The 20,732-nt window shown below is 36.0% G+C and overlaps 1 pseudogene; it reads right to left on the reverse strand.

Annotated features, from left to right (window-relative positions):
* Nucleotides 1-20,732, reverse strand: part of LOC129522700 (elongation factor 1-alpha 1-like) — a 72,790-nt pseudogene that overhangs the window by 28,998 nt on the left and 23,060 nt on the right.

Below are 20,732 nucleotides of genomic sequence, written 5' to 3' on the forward strand. Positions count from 1 at the left end.
CAGAAGTCTTCTTCTATAGATTAAGAGAAGAAATGGTTTCAAATTAGAGGTAAAGACCTGTGGATTATCCCACAATTTAAAACCCTGTACTTACATGGAGACTGTCCCAGAAACAGTGCTCTGTGAATTAACAGAGGTATAGCTAGATGGGTGAGGGACAGTATTTCTGGAGGAAGTAGTAAGGAAGTACTCCCCTAAGTAGGAGACAAATGATAACCCAGGATGCAGATATTTTGGGTGGTGCAAGAGGTGCCTTCATTCAACCATTAGATATACTGGAGATATGCCAACTTCAGAGAAATGGGAGACTCCATTCTATCTGACTCAGAGGAATAGGTATATCTGACACAATTCCAGGAGGTAATGGGTTTTGTTTTACTGTATTAGCAGTCAATTTTAAATATTGTCTGATGTGCTTTTAAACTGTTATAAAAAGTATAAATCATATTTTAAATCATATATCTTCCATAGATATCCGTTTGTTCTTTAAAAGTTTTGTGTGACCTTAATTTCAAACATTACATAATAGTACACTACACCTGAGCTATCTTTCTTTGTCCAAGAGACATTTCATCCTTCATGAATAAACATTTCAAACTCTAACAGTGGGAACAATTCAGTGATAGAAGCATTGCCATACTTGTATAACAGTGTTAAAACAATCTGTTTGAATATTTTATTTTATTTTTTTCCTTAGTGTTTAGTGATAACGAATGATTGAAAAATGCAGCCAAATGACTAGTGATACTAGTGGTTGGTTTCAGAGACCTCATAACACCTTCAAAATGAAGATGGGGTTCATTAAAGTTTTGAAAATAGTATATCTTTCATCCTATTAGTTTTAGAATGAGGAATTGTGTATTAAACTGAAATACAGAATCGAAATTTAAAACTATAAATCTGGAAAAAATAAAACTATAAATCTGGAAAATAATAAGAGCATAGGATTTCTACCTTATGTGTTCCTAACTCCTATGTTACACATAAGATAACTTCAAAATTGATAAAATATTTTTTTAATTTAAAAAAGGTAATAAGAGAAATCATGGAAAATTCTTTTATTATTTCAGAGTGAGCAAGTCCTTTCTAATAAAAGCCAGAATGCCTCAAAGAAAATATCAACTAAAACTTACAAAAGAATGTTTTGCAAAATCTATTAATAACATTAAAAATGAATATTTTTAATTCACATCTAAGAAAAGTAGCTTATTTGTCTAATTAGTTTAGATATTCCCTAATGTGTGAAAAAAACTCACTTCAAATAATTTACAAGAAGAAGATAAGAGAAGCAATACAAAATGGGCAACGAATAAGAGAAACCATCTCTTCTACTTCCTAAGAATGAGGAAATATTTTTTAGAAGTTTCCTGCGGACTTTGTTTCATCTCAGCCTTAATTGAATCATGTGCTTATATCATGAAGAACAAGTGAAAAGGTTTACCATTATGGGTTTAGATTGACCACCTATTGGATGTTGGTTATGCAATCATAATGATCACTTTGGGGGCTCATACTTCAAGTTAGAGATGAAAAAGGAAAACAATGATTTATATTGTTTCCTTATTTGTTTAAATAAAGAAAAAAATCTATTTTGATGGAAAAGAAGCTAAGATTGTTATGATTAAATGCCCATTCTCAGGAGGCTTGCGTTGAGGCAAGGATTCTAAAATTGTAAATAAATTTAAAATTTCAATATCCTAAGATCATAAAATCATGAAGTGCCTCCTTCTTCAAGTACTGACACCAATATTTTGATGAAGTCCCAACAGTTTATTTTTCTGGAGACCTATCTAGAAAGAAGGTGTTACAGCTGGTGTCAAAAGAGGTTACTGCCTGTGTTCTCCTCTAGGATTTTTATGGTCTCCAGTCTCATATTTAGTAAGTCTTTAATCCATTTGGAGTTTATTTTTGCATATGGTGTAAGAAAGTGGTCCACTTCTGTTCTTTTTCATGAAGCTGTCCACTTTCCCCAATACCATTTGTTGAAGAGATTTTCTTTTTCCCCATCATATGTTCTTTCCTTTGTCAAAGGTTAATTGACCATATAATTGAATTTATTTCTGGGTTTTCTATTCTGTTCTGTTGATCTATGGGTCTGTTTTTGCACCAGAACATCCTGTTTTGATCACTACAACTTTATAATATAATTTGAAGTCTGGAATTGGATACCTTCAGATCCCCCCCACTCCAAGATTGCTTTGGCTATTCCAGGTCCTGATTCTGTTCAAATTTTAGGACTGTTGGTTCTAGTACTGTGAAAAATGCTATTGGTATTTTAATAGGGATGGCATTGAATGTGCAGATTGCTTTGGTAGCATAGACATTTTAACAATTTTTTCTTCCAATCCATGAACATAGAATGTCTTTCTATTCAATTTCTTTAATCAGTGTTTCGTAGTTTTCAGAGTACAGGTCTTTCACCTCTTTGGTTAAGTTTATAACATCTTCCTTATTTCTTGAATATTTGATATCTACAAGACCAGTATATTTTTATACCAAAGGATGATTTCCCATTAATTGATTCCACTGTTCCATTTGAAATTTGATTCAAAGTCCTCTGTGCTTTTTTTCTTTTGGGGAAAATAGAAAGACAAAGTAATGGATTCTAAGGAAAATTTCACATTGTGTAACATAATAGATTTTTGGTTGAGGTCTCTGAAATCTTTGTGTTTTTTAATGTAATTTATTGTTATGAATGTAATGTATTAATGTAAACAACCCAGATCCAGGATAACTTATTGACTCAATATTCAGAGTTATGAGTACAAATATGAGTAGACAAAGTCACTCTCTTAAATTATATTGTCAATATCTTTATCCTTATTTAGAGAATAAAGTTCCTTCCGTTATATTCTATTGGTCATAGAAAGTCACAAGCGGAGACTAGATGCAAGGAGCAGGGAAAACATCCTATTTAATAAGAACTGCAAAATCATATGGCAAAAGGAGTGGAAATGAAGATTGGACTATTGCATATTGCACTTTGTATATTGCATATTGTAATACACAAAGTCCCTCTGAATGTCCTTTTGTCATTTTTCTGTTGAGAAAACAAGGCCCATCAAGATTAAACAAGCTATCCAAGATAATGCAATAAGTAAGTTGCAGACTGAAATGGACTTTGCATCTAGGTCAGAGATCATGTCATTTCACCATGCTGTCTCTCCAAAGGAGCAGTAGCATTTTAACTAATGTATTTGGTGTCTAAACTCTAAAAAGGAAGAGCTGGATACATTTAAGGGCTCATGATAAGCAAACTTGACTACTCATTTTTGAAAGATGGTAATCTTAGACACTAGTCAAATTTCTTATACCATTAGTTCATTTTTTTTACATCAGGCATTTTCTCTGTTTTTGCATGGATAGTAAATTTGAGTCCAGACTAATAGACAGCTATTAGCACTTTTCTTTCCCCCTTTTCTTGTAATTATTATCTAGGATACTTTAAGATTATGCTAATAATGCTGTTGCATATATCCTCAAACAGATTAATCTGAGTGGACTTGAAGCTGATGGCTTGTTTCGTTTATAAGCAGTTCTGAACCAAATGTTATCTCAGTGTGGCAAGGCTAATATGCAAGAGGGAAAGTCTGGGAGCAAATTCAAAAGGATCTCTTCTCTACTGCACATAATTATAATGCCATTCTCAGTTTTCTTGGAGAGATGCTGCATCTGTTTTTTTTTTTTACCTGCTATGATAAATGATCTCCATAATGAGTGATTTTTTCCCCTTTTTCTTCTTTCAGTGGACAATTGGGAAATTCTTATTAATCATAATTATATGATTTCATGTTTCTGAACTGTTTTACTGTATTTCAGCCTCTCTAAAGTTAGGTCTGTTTCATGGCATATTATCCTTTTCTCATGGTGGATGGTTCTGTTTGATGAGCCTCTTATTACTGTGCTGTGAATAACATACTCCAAAATCCTAGGCCAATGACAAGTTCTCTATACTGATGTTCTCAGACTTTAAAATAAAACTCATCCTTAGTATCTTCGCAAAAGTTAGTCAATGATTTCCATTTCAAGGCGGAGGTACAAATAAGGAAGGTGGAAGCAGTAGTGATTAAACATGAACCAATTTCTGGTCCAGTGGTAACTGGCAATGTCACCAAAACCTCAGTCATCTGACTTATGCTTCCCCTTACCACTACTCTTTGCCATTTCAAGTCCTTGGAGGTGTCTCTCTTGTGCTGCTGAGTGATACCTGCCTCCTGACCAGGTTGGGGCATCCTTTCCTTTTCAATAGTCACTGACTGCCTAGTGTGCACTTCCTGACACTGCTTCAGTGCCTTCCTCTCACTGCTGTGGCCTCCTGCCCCTTTAGGTTGTGTTCCCTTGGTCACCACATTGAGCTAGATGGGAGCCATTCCCCTACTCCCCCTCACCACCACCACCACCACCACCCCTGCCACGTCTGTATGAACCTGCTTCACAGCCCAAACAGACGTGGCTTGTGGGCTCTCAGTTTCTCAGGTATTTCTCCTGGTGCTATTCTCTTTGAACAATTATTGATCTAATTCATTATCACTTTCCCTCTTCACATTGTCTCTACCTCCACTCTCCTTCATAACCTTGGCAAAAGTTTCCTAGGGCTGAATCAGATGACAATTTGAAGAACTCAAAAATTATTACTGTATTCAAAAATCCAAATAAAATTCCAAGAGCAAATGAAATTTATACACCTAGACTCTGTTCTCACTTACAATGATCTTCCTCCTCTCCCGATCTTCTACTGTACAACTGAGGAGGGGAAGGGGTAGTCACTGTTTTCTTCCTGGACTACTATCAGCGCAAATACTCTAAATCACTGTGTCCCTTCTAAGGATTACTATGCTTGTTGCAGCCCACCTGCTTCTGTTTAGCTGAGGCATTCCAAGCCACATAAGAGAAGGCTGTAGTGGTAAGATCTCAGACTTATTAGACTCATCTGAACAAACTCTGTATAAACTCTTCCTCTCCTGGCCATGTTGTCTCTGCTTTGCTAAACTTTTATCTTAAATTCCTACCCATTGACATATGAGGTGTAACAGAGTTCCCAGATGTGCAATGATCTAATCACTGCAGTTTCTAACAGCTGGATCAGGAAATATCCAACCTTTGCCCAGAAGCCCTGCTCAGATAAATGAATGACAAAATTGATCAGAGAGCTGTATAAATCAAGCTTCCCTTCACAAATTCAAGAAGGGGTATCTTTAAGCCTGTAAGTTGAAGGGAATTGAGAATAGAGTACTTAGTCTTTCTGTTCTCAAATATTGATTCTGGACAGGGCTCTCTTCATTCTAAAATGGATACATAAAATCATCCAAAGAAACTCAGTTTCAGAGTGCTTTGCTATGATAAACAAAAATGTTGGAAAACATTTTTAAGTCCTTACCAAAATGCAGAATAGATGGTTTAAATGGAACAGGAGTAGGAACCTTGCAGTGGAAAATATGTAAAGTTACCATCCCTGTGTAGGAGAAGAATGTAGACTGGATGTGCTATAATGCTCCAGAAGTGCTGAAAAATACAGCTAACATCCTTTAAATATTTGAATTTGTGAGACAGGAAAATCTTAGGAGATAAAAATTATTAGGAAACTCCTACTACATCATTTGATTGATTTTGTTCTAAACACTTGATTTGTACAATGACTTATTTTTATAGAATAAGTAATTAAAGAGGTAATTTGGGAAATAGAAGATAATAGAAAAATGAAAGAAATTGGAAACAGTTTGTGATTCCACTAAAATTTTATTTTTTAATTGGATGTGTCAATTCTGTATTTGATAAAAATGATATCTTTTAGTATTTTTCAGCTCATTGCATGCTATCTTAAAAATGGTAGTCTAGTATTGGAATAATTAGTTTCTTTGTAAAAAATATTTCATTCTTGCTAGAAAATATATGGTAATTTGTATTCTTCATCCCCTACAGATACGTTTATTTGAAGTTCTTCAAGGAAAATGTTTATTTTCTAGCTAAAACACCAGTTAGCTTTATTGTAGTATACATCATCAGTGTGGTAGACTTTTCTCAACTTTATAGCTGCTGACCATTTTGTGAATGCCTTTTACAAAATATTTCTCATGCAATTGGAGTTGCTATCTGAAGTTACAAACCAACTCAGTCTCTCCAAACCACTTTAGTATGAAAGACATGTGATCTGAGGTCCTTCAACCAGACAAACTCACAAGACTTTCATTAGGCAGTGAATACTCTGAAGAAGCAGGTTCTTCACAGGACAGAGCTTATAAATTCCTGTCAGGATGGTGCTTCTGGGTAGCATGGGCTTCTGACTTCCCTAGGGAAGCTAGAGATGAGTGAGAGGTAGATGACTATAGCTGTGGGGAGATACTTCTGGAAGGGCAGTCAAAGGACAGTTTGGAGATAAACTGTTGAGTTCTGCTCTTGCCTCTCCCTGACTTTGCTTTGGTTCAGTCATTGCCTGCTTCTTCACTATGCTGCTAGCAGGGAAAAATCAGGGCAGTGCAAAACCTTGTTAGGCTGGGCCTTAAGCCCTCCTGCATTATGAAATGGCAGGCAAAGTACCATCAGAGGAAAACACAGTTCACCATCCAAAATTACAAGACCCAAGGACTATAGTTCTCATAAAGGAGAAGTAACAGCTAAACAGCATATGCCATTTGAAGCTGGATTGAAACAGAACAAAAATATAAAACCTATGAAATATCCTTAAGTAGATAAGGAAAATATTAACACATTAAAATAAGGAGTATAAGGAAAATTATAAGGAAATGAAACTGTTCCTTGGGGAAAAAACCTAGTAAAAATAACTGAAAGCATAATATAAAGAGTAGTGTGGACACAATTAAGATTGAAGTAGTCTCCTAGAAGGCAGGAGGAATGGATAAAATAAAAGAAAATATACATAAAAGACATAATGTGCCAGCATATAGATAAGGGGAGTTCCAGGAGAAGTAAAGAACACATTTGAAAGAGATGAAAACATTTGAAGGAATGATTAAGAGCAGGTTCTCAGAGTTTAAAAGCAATATGAAAGACCTCAGACTGAGAGCATTTATGGAATGTCATTAAGAGAGAGAAAGAAAAACTAATACCTCTATGCAGAATTACAATAAAATTTAGGAGAATTGTCAAGTATAATTTTCAAAAGTTCTTATGTGGTTCTTATATACAGAATGGACAGTGTGAAAGACTTTTTCAATTAATGAATGAGGGGACTAGTATGATGATAAATTTGTTTAAAGAACATTTGAGGGACAAGGATTTATATAGTGGATTAGGAAAAACATTTCCAGTAAAAGAATGTTCAAATAAGACTGCTAAATTCATACAAAATTAGTTAATGTTTTGCACGACAATAAAACCATAGCCTTGTTGTGTGGTTGTGTGGCTATCTTTTTATAATGGACAAAAGTCTACAAGTTTACATGTAATCTCAGTGACTGAGCTCTAAGAAAAATAGGAAAGTCAAACCCTAGTACATTTCCTAAGTAACTAATCCTTAAGGGAACCTATTAACCAATGTCCCAGGATGACATGGGGAGGACATGCCACCAAACTTTTTGCCTTATTTCCCAATTGGATATTTTTCTTCGTAACAGGTCTTGGATCTAGAGATAGCAAATAGATTTTCCAAGCTGTCATTCTTTGTGTTGACTTCTTTGGATCATCCCTACATAAATCTGTCTTTTGTCATTATTTCTGTTTTTCATTGTCACTTTGGATAAGATGTTCCCCTGCACTGGCCAGATTTTAAAAATTATAATTCTTTATGAAGGAGAGTAGCAGTAGCTGACAATTTCCAAGTACTGTGAACTCAGCAAACCTAGATTTAATTCTTTTCACTATACCATTTAATAATATAGGAGTTCAAGCACTTTAGTGTGCACTAGACTCCATTAGGAGACTTACTATTTTTCAATTCCTATTTAGTAGATATGGGGTGGTGGTTAGTAACTTGTACTTTTAACAAGAAGACCCAAGAAATTTTGAAGACTATCTACTGACATTTGAGAAGTACTGATTTAGGGTGTCTCAGTAACTTATGAAGAAGGTTCTGTTTTCACTGTGCCCTAGGGTTATTGTTTTAAGATCAATTCCTGTTTATTCAGGTCAGTGTGGGACATAAAGAATGTAGAGGTCACTAGTTCTCAGATTTTAATGTCCTTTGGAATTGGCTGGGAGCATGTTAAAAACAAAACAAAAAAAAAGGCAGGTTTCTGGGGCTCAGTTCCAAAAAAAAAAAAGTGTGATTTAGGAAGGATAATGTGGGCTGGATAAAACTGCATTTTTAACAAGCAGCTCAAATATGATTCTTATGAAAGTGAAGGCCAAACTTTGGAAATGCTAGTGTAGATCAGTAAAACTTGTCAGTAGTACTACTAGTCTTCTTCCTCTCTCCTTCCCCCAAAGAATGTATTAAACCAAACCAAAAAAAAAGGGGGTTTTATTTCCTCTCTATAGGAAGTGCTAGTATGATATGAAAAAGAGCTTGCTAATGAAAGGAAGAGAAGATATGTTTTTGTAGAACTTGGATTAGATAAGCTCTAATGACTTGTAATGTCATTATAAATGTTTTCACTGTGTCTATTAAGTTGTTGGAATTATTAATATCTTTCAAAGTCTGGTGATTCTATTTTTCATGTTAAGATAGGCTAATAATTCAAATATACCCCAGTCCTAATGGAGAAATGAGTTAGTTTTCTTATGAAACGAGAAAGTATGGAGACTAAGGATGCTAAAGGTGGCAAGATGGCACTTTGCTAGGAAGACAGGAACCACAGGGCAGCCCCAGAAGGTCCAATCTTCCAAGATGGCAAGAGCACTGACCCAAAACTTCAAAAGTTCCTTTATTACCTAGGATCTCCAGTGCCCTGATGTTGCCCATTACTCAGACTCTTAAGTTCTTTAACAGACCAAATGTCTTCTCCCATTTTGTAACTCTTGAAGTCAGATGGTATAATGTTCTATCTAGTGGGGCTGTTCATAAATGGAAAGCTCATAAGATTTTCCTAACAATATTTTCCACATTCCTGTTAGCTTTTTACAACTCTTACTAAGAATCAATTCTTTTGAAATAGAGTTTCAAATTGAAATCAGTAACTTGTCATTGATAAGTTTGTGTTATGATGCGTATGTCATATGTTTGCATTCAATGACATGTCTCCCATACCTCCCTGACAAGCAAAATGATTCACATTATTCATGATTAGCCTTTGGAGTTCCATGAAGTTTAAACTGTTGTCCTGGATCCAGAAGGAGATCTGTTACTGTTTTTTGGGGAAAACAAAATCCTGACATACATGATTTAACACTTATCAGCAAATTTGGTTTCAGTAAAGGAATCCATCCCTACCTTGCCTGAAAAAAGGAATAGAATGCATTTCAACTAGCAAAACATTAAAAAAAATTGGTTTCTGAAGACAGGCTAAACAGCTATACCAGAACCTAACCTTATGTTCTCAGGCTTTCATTGATGTAGTTACTTCTGCAGGGAAGTCATGGTGTCCCTTGTGGCATAGCCAAATCGATATAATGATAACATTATTTCAAGATTAAACTGGGTTATTATTATCTTTTGAACTATATTATGAGTATGTCAAATTTTATCTCAGTATATTCTAAACACTAAACAGTTGTATAGTAACAGCAGGCACTTATGAAATCTTTCTACTGCAAGTGATACACAATTCCTGTCCACAGATGCAGATTAATTCCCTTTAGGTCCTATGCCTACAATTCCAGTATATAGTCTTTGGACAGAGACGTTTTCTATTAGTGGAGCAGAGTCTATTATATGAGGTTGGTTCTTTCTCTTCAGGGATAATACAGAGACAAAGCGTAATTTTTCTGGAAAAAATCTTGCTCAAAAGAAAGAGGTTTGGGAGATATAGACATCCAATTAAAGAATGAATAAGTTACAGGAATAAAAGTTACAGCATAGAGAATAGAGACAGTGGTATTGTAATCGTGTGGTATAGAGGCAGATGTGATGAGCACAGCATAACATACAGACTTGTGGCATCACCATGTAGTACACTCGAAGTTAATGTAACATTGTGTGTTGACTCTATTTCCAATTAAAGAAAAAGACAAAAAAGAGACTTCAGTTGCTTCTTTAATATGGAAAGTAAATACATAAGATAGAGAATAGAACAAATACTTTCAACACGCTGTTTATCAATCCACTATAGTTATTCACTGCTTAATCAAACAGTTTGCCTTCCTTTCTTTCAAAAGCAATCTTCAACCTTTCCACCTGCAATGGTTTAGACAAGCTCATTGCTCTGCTTATCATTTCTATCTGATCTTCATGAGGAGTGTGGGTATTGGCTTCAGCCATTCCCTCTATCACAGTATGTAAAAAGCTATACTCATTTCTTTAGTGATTCTCAGAGGAGGCCTTTATTCACCTACTGCTATTCTATCTACTTACTTGGTGCCTATGAAGAAAAGCTGAGTGGGGTTTTTGGTTTTCAGAGTGACTCTGTTTAGGGGGGCATTTTGGTCCCATTGTAAAAATTTAAAGACCTTAAGGTGTGTATTGTATCCACAGTACATTTATCAGAACTTTATTATCATAATGATGCTATATAACAAATAACTACAAAATGTCAGTGGTCTACAGCAATAAGCACATTTACGCTCACATGTCAGGGTGGTCAGTCAGGGTGGTTCTGCTGGTTTTAGCTGGACTGGCTGTCGACTGACCTAGGCTGGTTGTTATGGGTTGAATCGTTTCCCCACTGGCCCCAACCAAATTTCACCTATAGAGGTCCTACCTCCTCATACCTCAGAATATGACCTTATTTGGAAAAAAAATTGTTTATAATTGTTTTATGCAGTCGTCTTTCAAATCAGATAGAAGAAAAGACTTTCAAACCTTCTATCTGATAAAGGACTTATATTCAAAATATACAAAACTCTTAAACTTGATCATGAGAAAATAAAGAAACCAATTTTTAAAATGGGCAAGAGATCTGAACAGGCACTTCACCAAAAAAGATACACAGATGGCAAATAAGCATATGAAAAGATTTGTTACTAGGAAAAAGCAGCATTTGTTACTAGGGAAATGAAAATTAGTACAACAATGAGATAGCATCACACCCCCATTAGAATGGCCAAAATCTAAAACACCTGGCAATACCAATTCCATGTGAGGATGAAGAACCAAAGGAACTCTCATTCGTTGCTGGTAGGAATCCAAAATGTTGCAGTCACTTTGCAAGAGAGTTTAGCAGTTTCTTACAAAGCTGAAGTTTATCTTACTAAAGGATCCGTCATCTGTACTTCTATGTATTTACCCAACTGATTTGAGAATTTACATGCACACAAAAACCTGCATGTGAACATTTATAACATCTTTATCACAGTCACCAAAAATTGGAAGTAATCAAGATGTTATTCAATAGGTGAGTTGGATAAATACACTGTGGCACATCTGTACAATGGAATACTATTCATTTCAAAAAGGACTGGGCTATCTAGCCATATAAAAGTATGGATAAATATCAAATGCACATTTCTAAGCGAAAAAAAGTCAGTTTGACAAGGGTGCGACTTATGACATTCTGGAAAAGTAAAACTATAAAGATAATAGTAGGATCAATGATTGCCAGGGATGTGGGGAGTGAGGAAGGTTGGATAGGTAAAGCATATAGGATTTATTAGGATGGTGAAATTATTCTGTATGGTATTCTAATGGTAGAAACACGACATTTTTCATTTGTCAGGATCTATAGAACTTTAATAACACAAAGAGTGACCTTAATGTATACAAATTAAAAGATGCCTTTGGACCCTCAGATGACAAGAAGCAGATTCAGAAATCCACAGAGCTGAAAATATGGATCATTTCTCATGGAAAAGGAAGCCTAACTCAGAGTCCAGATCCAGAAACCTAGTAGGCCAATCAGAAAAACATGAAAAAGTACTTTGAGGAAGCAGATCTGGGTTGCATTTGGGAATTGGTGATATGACCATCTGAACTTCAGAACTGCTATGGAAGAATGATTGTGAGATGCCTCCTGCTCCATTTTTTTTTTTTGGAAAATGATTATAAACTCTTGGTAATTGGGCCCTTGTGTAACCTGTTCTCAAATCTGAGTTGGCTCTGTGACTCTTTTTTGACCAATAGAATGCAGCAGCAGTGACAATTGCTTAAGGACTTTTGATGAAAGAATCTGCACAACTTCTTTAGAGAATAATAATTTATAGGTGAATAACTGATATTTAAGTTGTTCTGTAAAAAAAAGAAACAATAATTTAACTGAGTAAATTGTAAGCATCTAAATGGCTTTACTAAACAATTCATGAATCAGTCCATAGCCTAGTAATAGAAAGGAGTTCCTAAAGTCTACATAAAGTGAAAAGTTTTTTTTTAAAAAAATATTTTTTTATTCATGAGAGACACAGAGAGAGAGGCAGAGACATAGGCAGAGGGAAAAGCAGGCTCCCTGTGGGGAGCCTGATGTGGGATTCAATCCTAGGACCTCGGGATCTCACCCTGAGCTGAAGGCAGACACTCAACCACTGAGCCACTCAGGTGCCTGAAAGAGAAAAGTTTTTAAAGGCAGAGAAGGTTGGGACAAGGAAGTCATAAATTTTAAAAAGATTTATTTCAGGCAATGTCACCTTTCTTTGAGAGAATGATAGGATTTATAAGGAGGATTCCTTCATTGAAGCTGACCAGAAAATTTCCAACTGGTTGGTTAGGATGCATTTCTGGGAAAGGTTGAGAATGCCGTTGGGTCAGATACTAAATCTTGGTTTGATATTGTGGGCTTAGCCGTAGTGACATCATTTTGGGTTCACTGCTTTTTTTTTCTTTTTTTTTTAACAGCTCCATTTATTTTTTTTTGTTTTTATGATGTTTAAAAGCATCATAAAAATTATTTTAGATTTTTGTATTTTTCTGACTCTTAAAGGAGATATTGTCTTTATAAAAGTACAATTCATATTAAGATTTCATTGAGTGACATTTGGTAAGAAACAAAATGACCTTCAAAAATTATTGGACTCTGGGCCTAATTGAAGAAAAAAAGAACTTGATGGAAGTGAAGTATTCCTGGGCAACATGATTTTGCTTCAGAGAAGTCATCCATTACTTGAATTTAATCTAATCTAGGGTTATGTTTACTTTTTGCTTTTTTTGCTTTTGTTTTACCCTTCTATTGAAACAGAACTAGATTCTTTAGTGAATGGGGGCATACCTTTCTAGAATGTTAGGCTTAACCTCAGGATTTCATCTTGAAGGTCTTACAGTAGAAATTCCATTACGAATGGCATCCTTGTGTGAGTCTCATTCGTGGTTCTTCTGAGTCAAGTGGAGAGAAACAAGTTATCTTGCCAAATGCAGCAAAACTACATGTTGGTGGTCAAGATAATAAAGAGAATCTCCATCCCCTCTCCAGCCAGGAAAACGAATCACAGCAACAACAAAACAATAAGAAAATACCATAAACTCTCTAAAGCCTAAAAAGTGACCAAGAAATAAAAATTTAGAGCAGCCTAATATCTCCACCATGTAGTAAAGTCCCAGGGGTTGGGTTGAAATCATTAATCATTATTGATCAACAGTCCTTCACGAGTCCTATATCCAAAATGCTGTTTGCAATATTTTTAAAAGCTGGCTAAATTATGCCTCTCTCTTCTGAGTATTCCTATAGCTAGGAAGATCTTATCCATAATTTTTAAAAATGTCATCCTGGGCTTCCACAAAATAGAATCACCTAGTGTGCTAGCCCTTAGTGCTTATTACTGTGAAACTCTAAAATTGGGCTTTTCAAACAAGCTTTTCTTTGTCCAGTAACAGCACCCAGATATATTTTCTTTTTCTTTTCTTTTCTTTTCTTTTCTTTTCTTTTCTTTTCTTTTCTTTTCTTTTCTTTTCTTTTCTTTTCTTTTCTTTTCTTTTCTTTTCTTTTCTTTTCTTTTCTTTTTCTTTCTTTTCAGAACCAGCTCTGCTACTCCCAGTCCATATGACTTGGCTCATAGAATGCAAACCTGGAGCTGCTGGTGTCTATCCCTCCTGTAACTTGCAGAGATCCTCTCTGGGAATGAAGCTAACACAGAGGGGTACAGAGAGACACATTTCGATAATACCATTTAAATACTTGGATTCTGTTATTTCTGAAGCTGTGTTGATTCCTGCACTGTTCCTTTTTAAGCCAGAAAATTAGTTTATTTTTAAATGAGTTTGCGTTAGCTTTTGATTATTTGTAAACGTAAGGATTCTGACTAAAGTAGTCACCAAATCAGAATTTTTTGGTGTAGATTATATCAATTATCTATTGTTATGTTATGAACAACCACAAAATCTCAGTAAGTACTTTGCTCCCATATCTGTAGGTTAACAGGAGAGTAAACTGATGGAGGGTGAGTTTGGCAGCTCTGCTCGTCTTGTCTGGATATTCATCTGGGAGTCAGCTGGGTTTAGCTGGATTAACTTGGCTCTGTTCCACCCTTGTCTCCCTCCTGCGACTGCCCTTCTGGGTGGAGGAAATTTTCCCTGAGACAGTGGAAGAAGTGCCAGTGTGCAGGCTGGATCACACAGGTGCTTTCAATGGCTCAGCCTGTGTCGTATCTGGTAACATTGCCAAAGCGAGATACATGGGCTCAGCAGAAACCAAGGGCCGGAGAAGGCATGGCCCATCTGTGGTGGGAAGGCATTGCATACTTAAGTGGCAAAGTGTGGAGGGAGATGACTTGACACAACTGTCTAGACTACCACATTGAGACTGAGAGATAGAACTTCTTCACAGGCACTCCAGCTGATTCCATACACCCTAAAATTTGAGAACTTCAGGCTTAGCGCTGAGGTTCTCGGGGCTAACTGAATCATCTGGGGGTTTAAACATTTCTGATGCTTAACCAACCCCCAGAGATTTTAATCTAATGAGACCTAAGCATTGGGATTTTAGCATAAAAAATTCCTGGTTAAGAATTACCCTCCTAGAAGAATTTGAGTTTCAGAGGAAATCTCTGTTAGGTTTCTCCCCTCTGCTGAAAGTTTTAATAGAGATGAAAATCAGGGGAAAGTATCAATGGAGAACCAAATCTCAGAAAAGCAGCTCTTAAAGACTAGTAACAAACAAGTCTTTACTGAATATCTCCTCTGTGCTGGGTGTTTGCTGGCCACCAGGGAAATTGCAGATACTAGATATACAGAGTTGCCTACATGGAGCTTAGAGAATCCTCAGGAAGATGGATGATAAGTAAATATTTACAAGTTATTAAATAGTAACAGGTATGCACAGTACCGAAAAACACAAGTATAAGCTGCTATGACAACAAGTAACAGAGACCGGTTTTCAACTGCAAATGCATTGATTGCCAGAAGGAAGAGAGAAAAACTGTAAAGGTAAGAAAGGAAATATTTTAAAAAGTCAGTTACAGCTCTTTTTCATAACTAGTCTCTCCCCTCAAACTGTTTTGGTGCCCTTACTACCTAGACAGCCTGTCTTAAATTGCATGGAATCAGCAGGAGTCACTTCTTAGGATCTCTAAGAAATGTGAGAACTGGACCATGATAACAACTTTGGTTAGGTGATGAGCTGGAATCTGGGAAGTCTGTCAAATTTAACTTCTTGTTGATCCTGATGGACTCTAGCCCTTTAAAGAGTAAAAGTTAATATATGATGTAATGTCTGTCACATGAACTGCATTTTGCCTAATTATGTGATTCTAAAGCTGACTTTCACAAGAGAGACTTGCTAAAAGTTATCTTTTTACAAAAATTTTTTATTTAAATTCAATTTAGTTAACATATACTGTATTATTAGTTTCAGGAGTAGAATTTAGTGATTCATCAGTTGCATATAACAGCCTGTGCTCATTACATCACATGCCCTCCTTAATGCCCATCACCCAGTTACCCCACCCCCCATCCATCTCCGCTCCAGCAACCCTCAGTTTGATTCCTAAGAGGTCAGGGTCTCTTATGGTTTGCCTCCCTCTCTGTTTTCATCTTCTTTTATTTTTCCTTCCCATTCCCTATGTTCATCCGCTTTGTTTCTTAAATTCTACATATGAGTGAGATCATATGGCCTTTGTCTTTCTCTGATTGACTTATTTTGCTCAGCACAATACCCTCTAGTTCCCTCCATGTCATTGCAAATGACAAGATTTCATTCTTTTGGATGGTTAAATAGTATTTCTTTGCGTATATATACAACATCATCTTTGTCCATTCATCTGCTGATCCTGATTGACTCCAGCCCTCTAAAGAGAAGTTTTTATAGGATGTAATGTCTGTCAAATGAATTGCATTGTGCCTAATTATGTGATTTTAAAGCTGACTTTGTTTAATAAGTGAGACCTTCTAAAAGTTATCATCTTTAAATCAGAGATAGAGTTAGAATTCATTCAACGTGGTAAATCTGCCATTTTGAGTGATATTCTACTGGGTGAGAATCCTAACATAAATTCAGCCAAAAGAGAATTACTGCCAGCAAAAATAGATGTTTTTTTTTTTAGTCCCAGAATAATACATCTGCCACTCTACTTCACTAAGTTATGAGACTTTTATTTAGTTACTCAATATTTAATCAAATGTATAATGTTTTTTATTTCATTTGAAATGACTTTGTTGCATTACTGATTATTAGAGGCATTAAGGGTGATAGTCTAAAAGATGTTTTTTTGCTCTGTTTTCTGCTGTGAGCATTTAAAAAATTATTTAAACATTTTAAATCGAAAGATGTCAATGAGTTTCAATTTTGCCTAACCAATGATCAGAAAACATACACAGTGCCAGTCAATAGTTGGAGTAAACTTTAAAGTAGTATTGCCACAATAATAATTATTTTTTCCCTCATGGAATCATGACTTTTAAAAAATCTTAACTCTATTTTTAGGTTGCTGCATTTATCAAATTTAACATTTAAATTTGACATGTATATTAGATTGCTTTGCTGTGTAACAAGTTATCACAAGCCTAGGGGCTTTACACAACACACATTAATTATATTATAGTTTCAGTGGGCCAGGGATCCAGTTAGGGTTTAGCTGGGCCCTCTGTGCCAGGGCTTCCCCGAAGGCTGTAATCAAAGTGTTGGGTTCTTAACTGGGAGTTGTGCCTTCTTCCATGCTCAGCTGGTCAAATGTATTTCTCACAGCTGTAGAACTCTGGGAAGTTGACTTCTTCAAGGCATCTGTGTCAGGCTTCACCTTTGAGAATCTCTGATTTAGATCAGGCTTACTGAGGATGGTGTCCCAGTTGATTCACTGATTAGTAACCTGGTCACAGCAGCGAAAACCCATTATGTTCACAGGTCTGCCCCCAATTGAAGGGAGAGGGTTGGGGTGAGTACCTTGGTTGGTGGGAACCTTGGGGGATTCTAGGATCTGAATGCATCCCCCAAATTCAAATGTTGAAATTCTAACTCACAAAGATGATGGTTTTAGGAAGTGGGGACTTTGAGACGTGCTCAGGTCATGAAGGCAAAGCTTACATGAATGGGATTAGCGTCTTTATAAACAAGGCCCTGGGAAGATACCTTGTACCTTCCATCAGATGAGAACTTGGAGAGAAGTACTTTTGATCCAGAAGAAGGCCCTCACTCAACTGTGCTGGCATCCTAATCTTGGCCCTCCAGCCTCCAAAACCATGAGCAATAAATGTCTGTTTATAAGCTACCCAGGCTGTGGTATTTAATTACAGCAGCCATCTTAAAATTTTGCTTACCTCAAAGTGAAACTAAGATCTAACATAGTTCTAAAATATCTTGGAAAGGAAAGGTTTTAATTTGGAGTTTTATTTGAAACTTTTATTAAATCCACATGTAATATGTACTTTATGTATTTATTATGTTTTACTTTGCAATGCACACACACACACACACACTCATTCAAGAGTGTACTTGTATACTATAGTGTAGTCAGTGAACATTCAGAAGAGAATATTTGGAGACTAATTTTTCTTTTGACTATCCTTCAGCGCACATTTTCAATGCACTTCAAATCAAAGGCCAATTTCAAGGGTTTATAAAGAAGGAATTTAGTTGTTTATCAGCTTGTTCAAAGGCAGAGAGAATACTAAATCAAGTCAATAACCAGTTGTTTGATGAATAAAATGTTTTCATTCAAAAATAACATGCAGCTAAAGTTGAGTCATTTTCTTTTGCAAATATGTTTACTTTGTGGAAAAATAGTCTAAGAAATGAACGTAAAACCCAGTAGGAAATCAGTGGAGTCTGATTCAGAATTACTTCTTTTTTTTTTTTTTTCAGAATTACTTCTTAATGTGTAAGTGTGTATACATCTTTTCCGGGGGGAGAGGGGAGGAAAAGTCTTGCCTATTTTTCTGACATCATTATTAAAATATGTTACTAATAAGAAAATAATGTTTGGAAACCATTGAAAATTATTCCAGCTCATAAAAAAAGATCATTTTGGAATTTAATATTCCTATGGAGTTTAACTATTTTCCTAAAGTTGATCTTCCCATGCTTTTTGCAAAAATAAACCCAAATTAATAAGTTAACTTTAATTATTTGATTGGTACAAAACCTATTTTAGGAAACTCCTAAAAGCATCTGTATGAATGATCTGAAGAGGTCTCTTAAAATTCTTTGTATCACAAAATAAAAATTGATATTTTAATAGCTTTCTTATTTGTTAGCCATGATATATAAGTTATATCCTTGCTGATAGTCCACAAATTTAATGAATGAAATTAAGGGAGGTAACAAAAATTAATAAAATTACAAAATAAAGAAAGTTGATTGGAAAGTAATAACAGAAAGCAATTAAGAAGGAGGAAAAAAGCTGGAGTTAAGGTTACAGGGTAGGTCTCGAATGTGGTGGTAAGCATTCTCGAAACCAGTGAAATGGAGAAACTGAATTCTGATATTGATGCAAGCAGGCTGGGTCCAAGGACCCAGAGGTGAGGGTCCCATAGGACCAGCCAAGAGAATCCTTGGCTTCATACAAGATGGAAATCAAATGGGAGCCAGAGAAAATGAAAACAGAATTGACTGAGTGGGGTGGGTGACAGAGAATAGCAGACGGAGTGTCTGGGAGACTCAGAAAGAAAAGGAAAATGAGTCATTGTTGCTTGGAATAGGGGTTTACATTGGAAGAGGATTGAGGTTATGTGTTTCTTTAGGAATTCAGCAAAAATAGGTGTTTTTTTTTTTTTGTCACCAATCAAAGGTGAATGTTAGGTGAACAATAGGTGTTGTTCCATAAATCAGCAAAAGTAGAGATGTTGATGCCAGTGTCAGCTGAGGTTTGTTTGAAGCTAACATCCTGGAACATGTTTGGTATCTGGCTCTTCTTAGATGTTATCAGGTGTTTGGGGCCTAGGACAAAACTCAGAGAACGATGAGCTTTTTGGCTTCCCCTTGAGGTGGGAACATAGCTTCCTTGGCTTCTTGCTAGACATGGGACCTAGCAGAAAAACTGCAAAGATGGAACGTTTCCAAAATGGAGTCCCTTCAGCTTCCTTATATCAATATGAACACAGAGAAGATCTTCACCCTCTAGATTCTTATATAATGCCACAGCATGATTCATTCATTCATTCATTCATTCATTCATTTCAAAATTGTTTCTAAGTGATAACTATATGTCAGGTGTTATTTTAGATGTTGGAGTTATGACAGAGAAAAAAAACAGGGAATTCCTGCTCTCATGAAGTTTGTGTTCACATTCTATTACAAGGCAGAAGATGATAAATAAGATTTTTTTTGAGGCATATATTTCTAATGGTAAGAAGTGCTATGAAGAAAAAAGACAGACATATGGGAGAGTAGAGCAATGAGTGAGTGGATGGAAAAGTGGTGGTCAGTGAAGGCTTTTGTGATGATGTAACAGGTTTTGGACCCATATTTGAAAACATGAGGGATTGAACCATGTGGTTCTGTGGACAAAGAGCTTCCGAGGCCAAAGGTAAAGCAAGTACAAAGGCCATGAGTTAAGAGCATGCTTGATGTGTTCTATGAATAGCAAAAAGGCCAGTGCATTTGGAAGGAAGGAGAGCTAAAGATTTTATTCTCAGTGAGATGGAAAGCTATTTGGAAAGTTTAGATAAGTAAATGATATTATTTAACTTACATTTTAAAAGGATCACCTTGGCTCCTGTGTTAAGATTAGACTGTAGAAAGTGAGTGGAAGCAGGGAGATCAATCAGGGTTTTATCAAGATAATTCTGATCATAAGTGATGGTGGTATAGATTAAGGAGGTAGCAGTGAAGGTCAAGAAAAGTGGTTGAATTCTGCATATAACTTGAATAGGGGGCCAATTAGTTGGCTGTGAAGTACTAGAGAAACAAGAGTCCAGGAAGGATTTTGGTTTGGGATGATGAGTTTGAAATGCTGATTAGACATGTAAGTGAACATAAGAAGGAGCTATACATGACTATCACTATCCAAGGTTGAAGGTCAGGAGAGACATCAAAGATAGAGATATAAATTTGGGAATCATCATTATGTGCATTCTACTTAAGGAACGGGATCAAATGACTAAGTGATGTGAATAATGAGGAGGAAGAGTCCTAAGATTGAGACCATGTGGCAATTTAACATTTGGAGGAAGTAATCAATCGTTGAGCAAGTTGAGAACTAGGAACGGACCACTGAATTTGTTAAGTAGAGGTCCTAGTCACTGGTGACATTGGCAAGAACACTTGCACTGGAATTGTACAGATAAGATCGTAAGTGGGGTGAGTTCAAGGCAGAACAGAGGGAGAGGAAATAGGGATGGCAAGTAGAGAAAATTTGCTTAAGGATTTTTGCTTCAAAAAGAGCAGAGAAAT

Source organism: Nyctereutes procyonoides, unplaced genomic scaffold (assembly GCF_905146905.1).
Source record: "Nyctereutes procyonoides isolate TBG_1078 unplaced genomic scaffold, NYPRO_anot_genome, whole genome shotgun sequence".
NCBI lineage: Eukaryota > Metazoa > Chordata > Mammalia > Carnivora > Canidae > Nyctereutes > Nyctereutes procyonoides.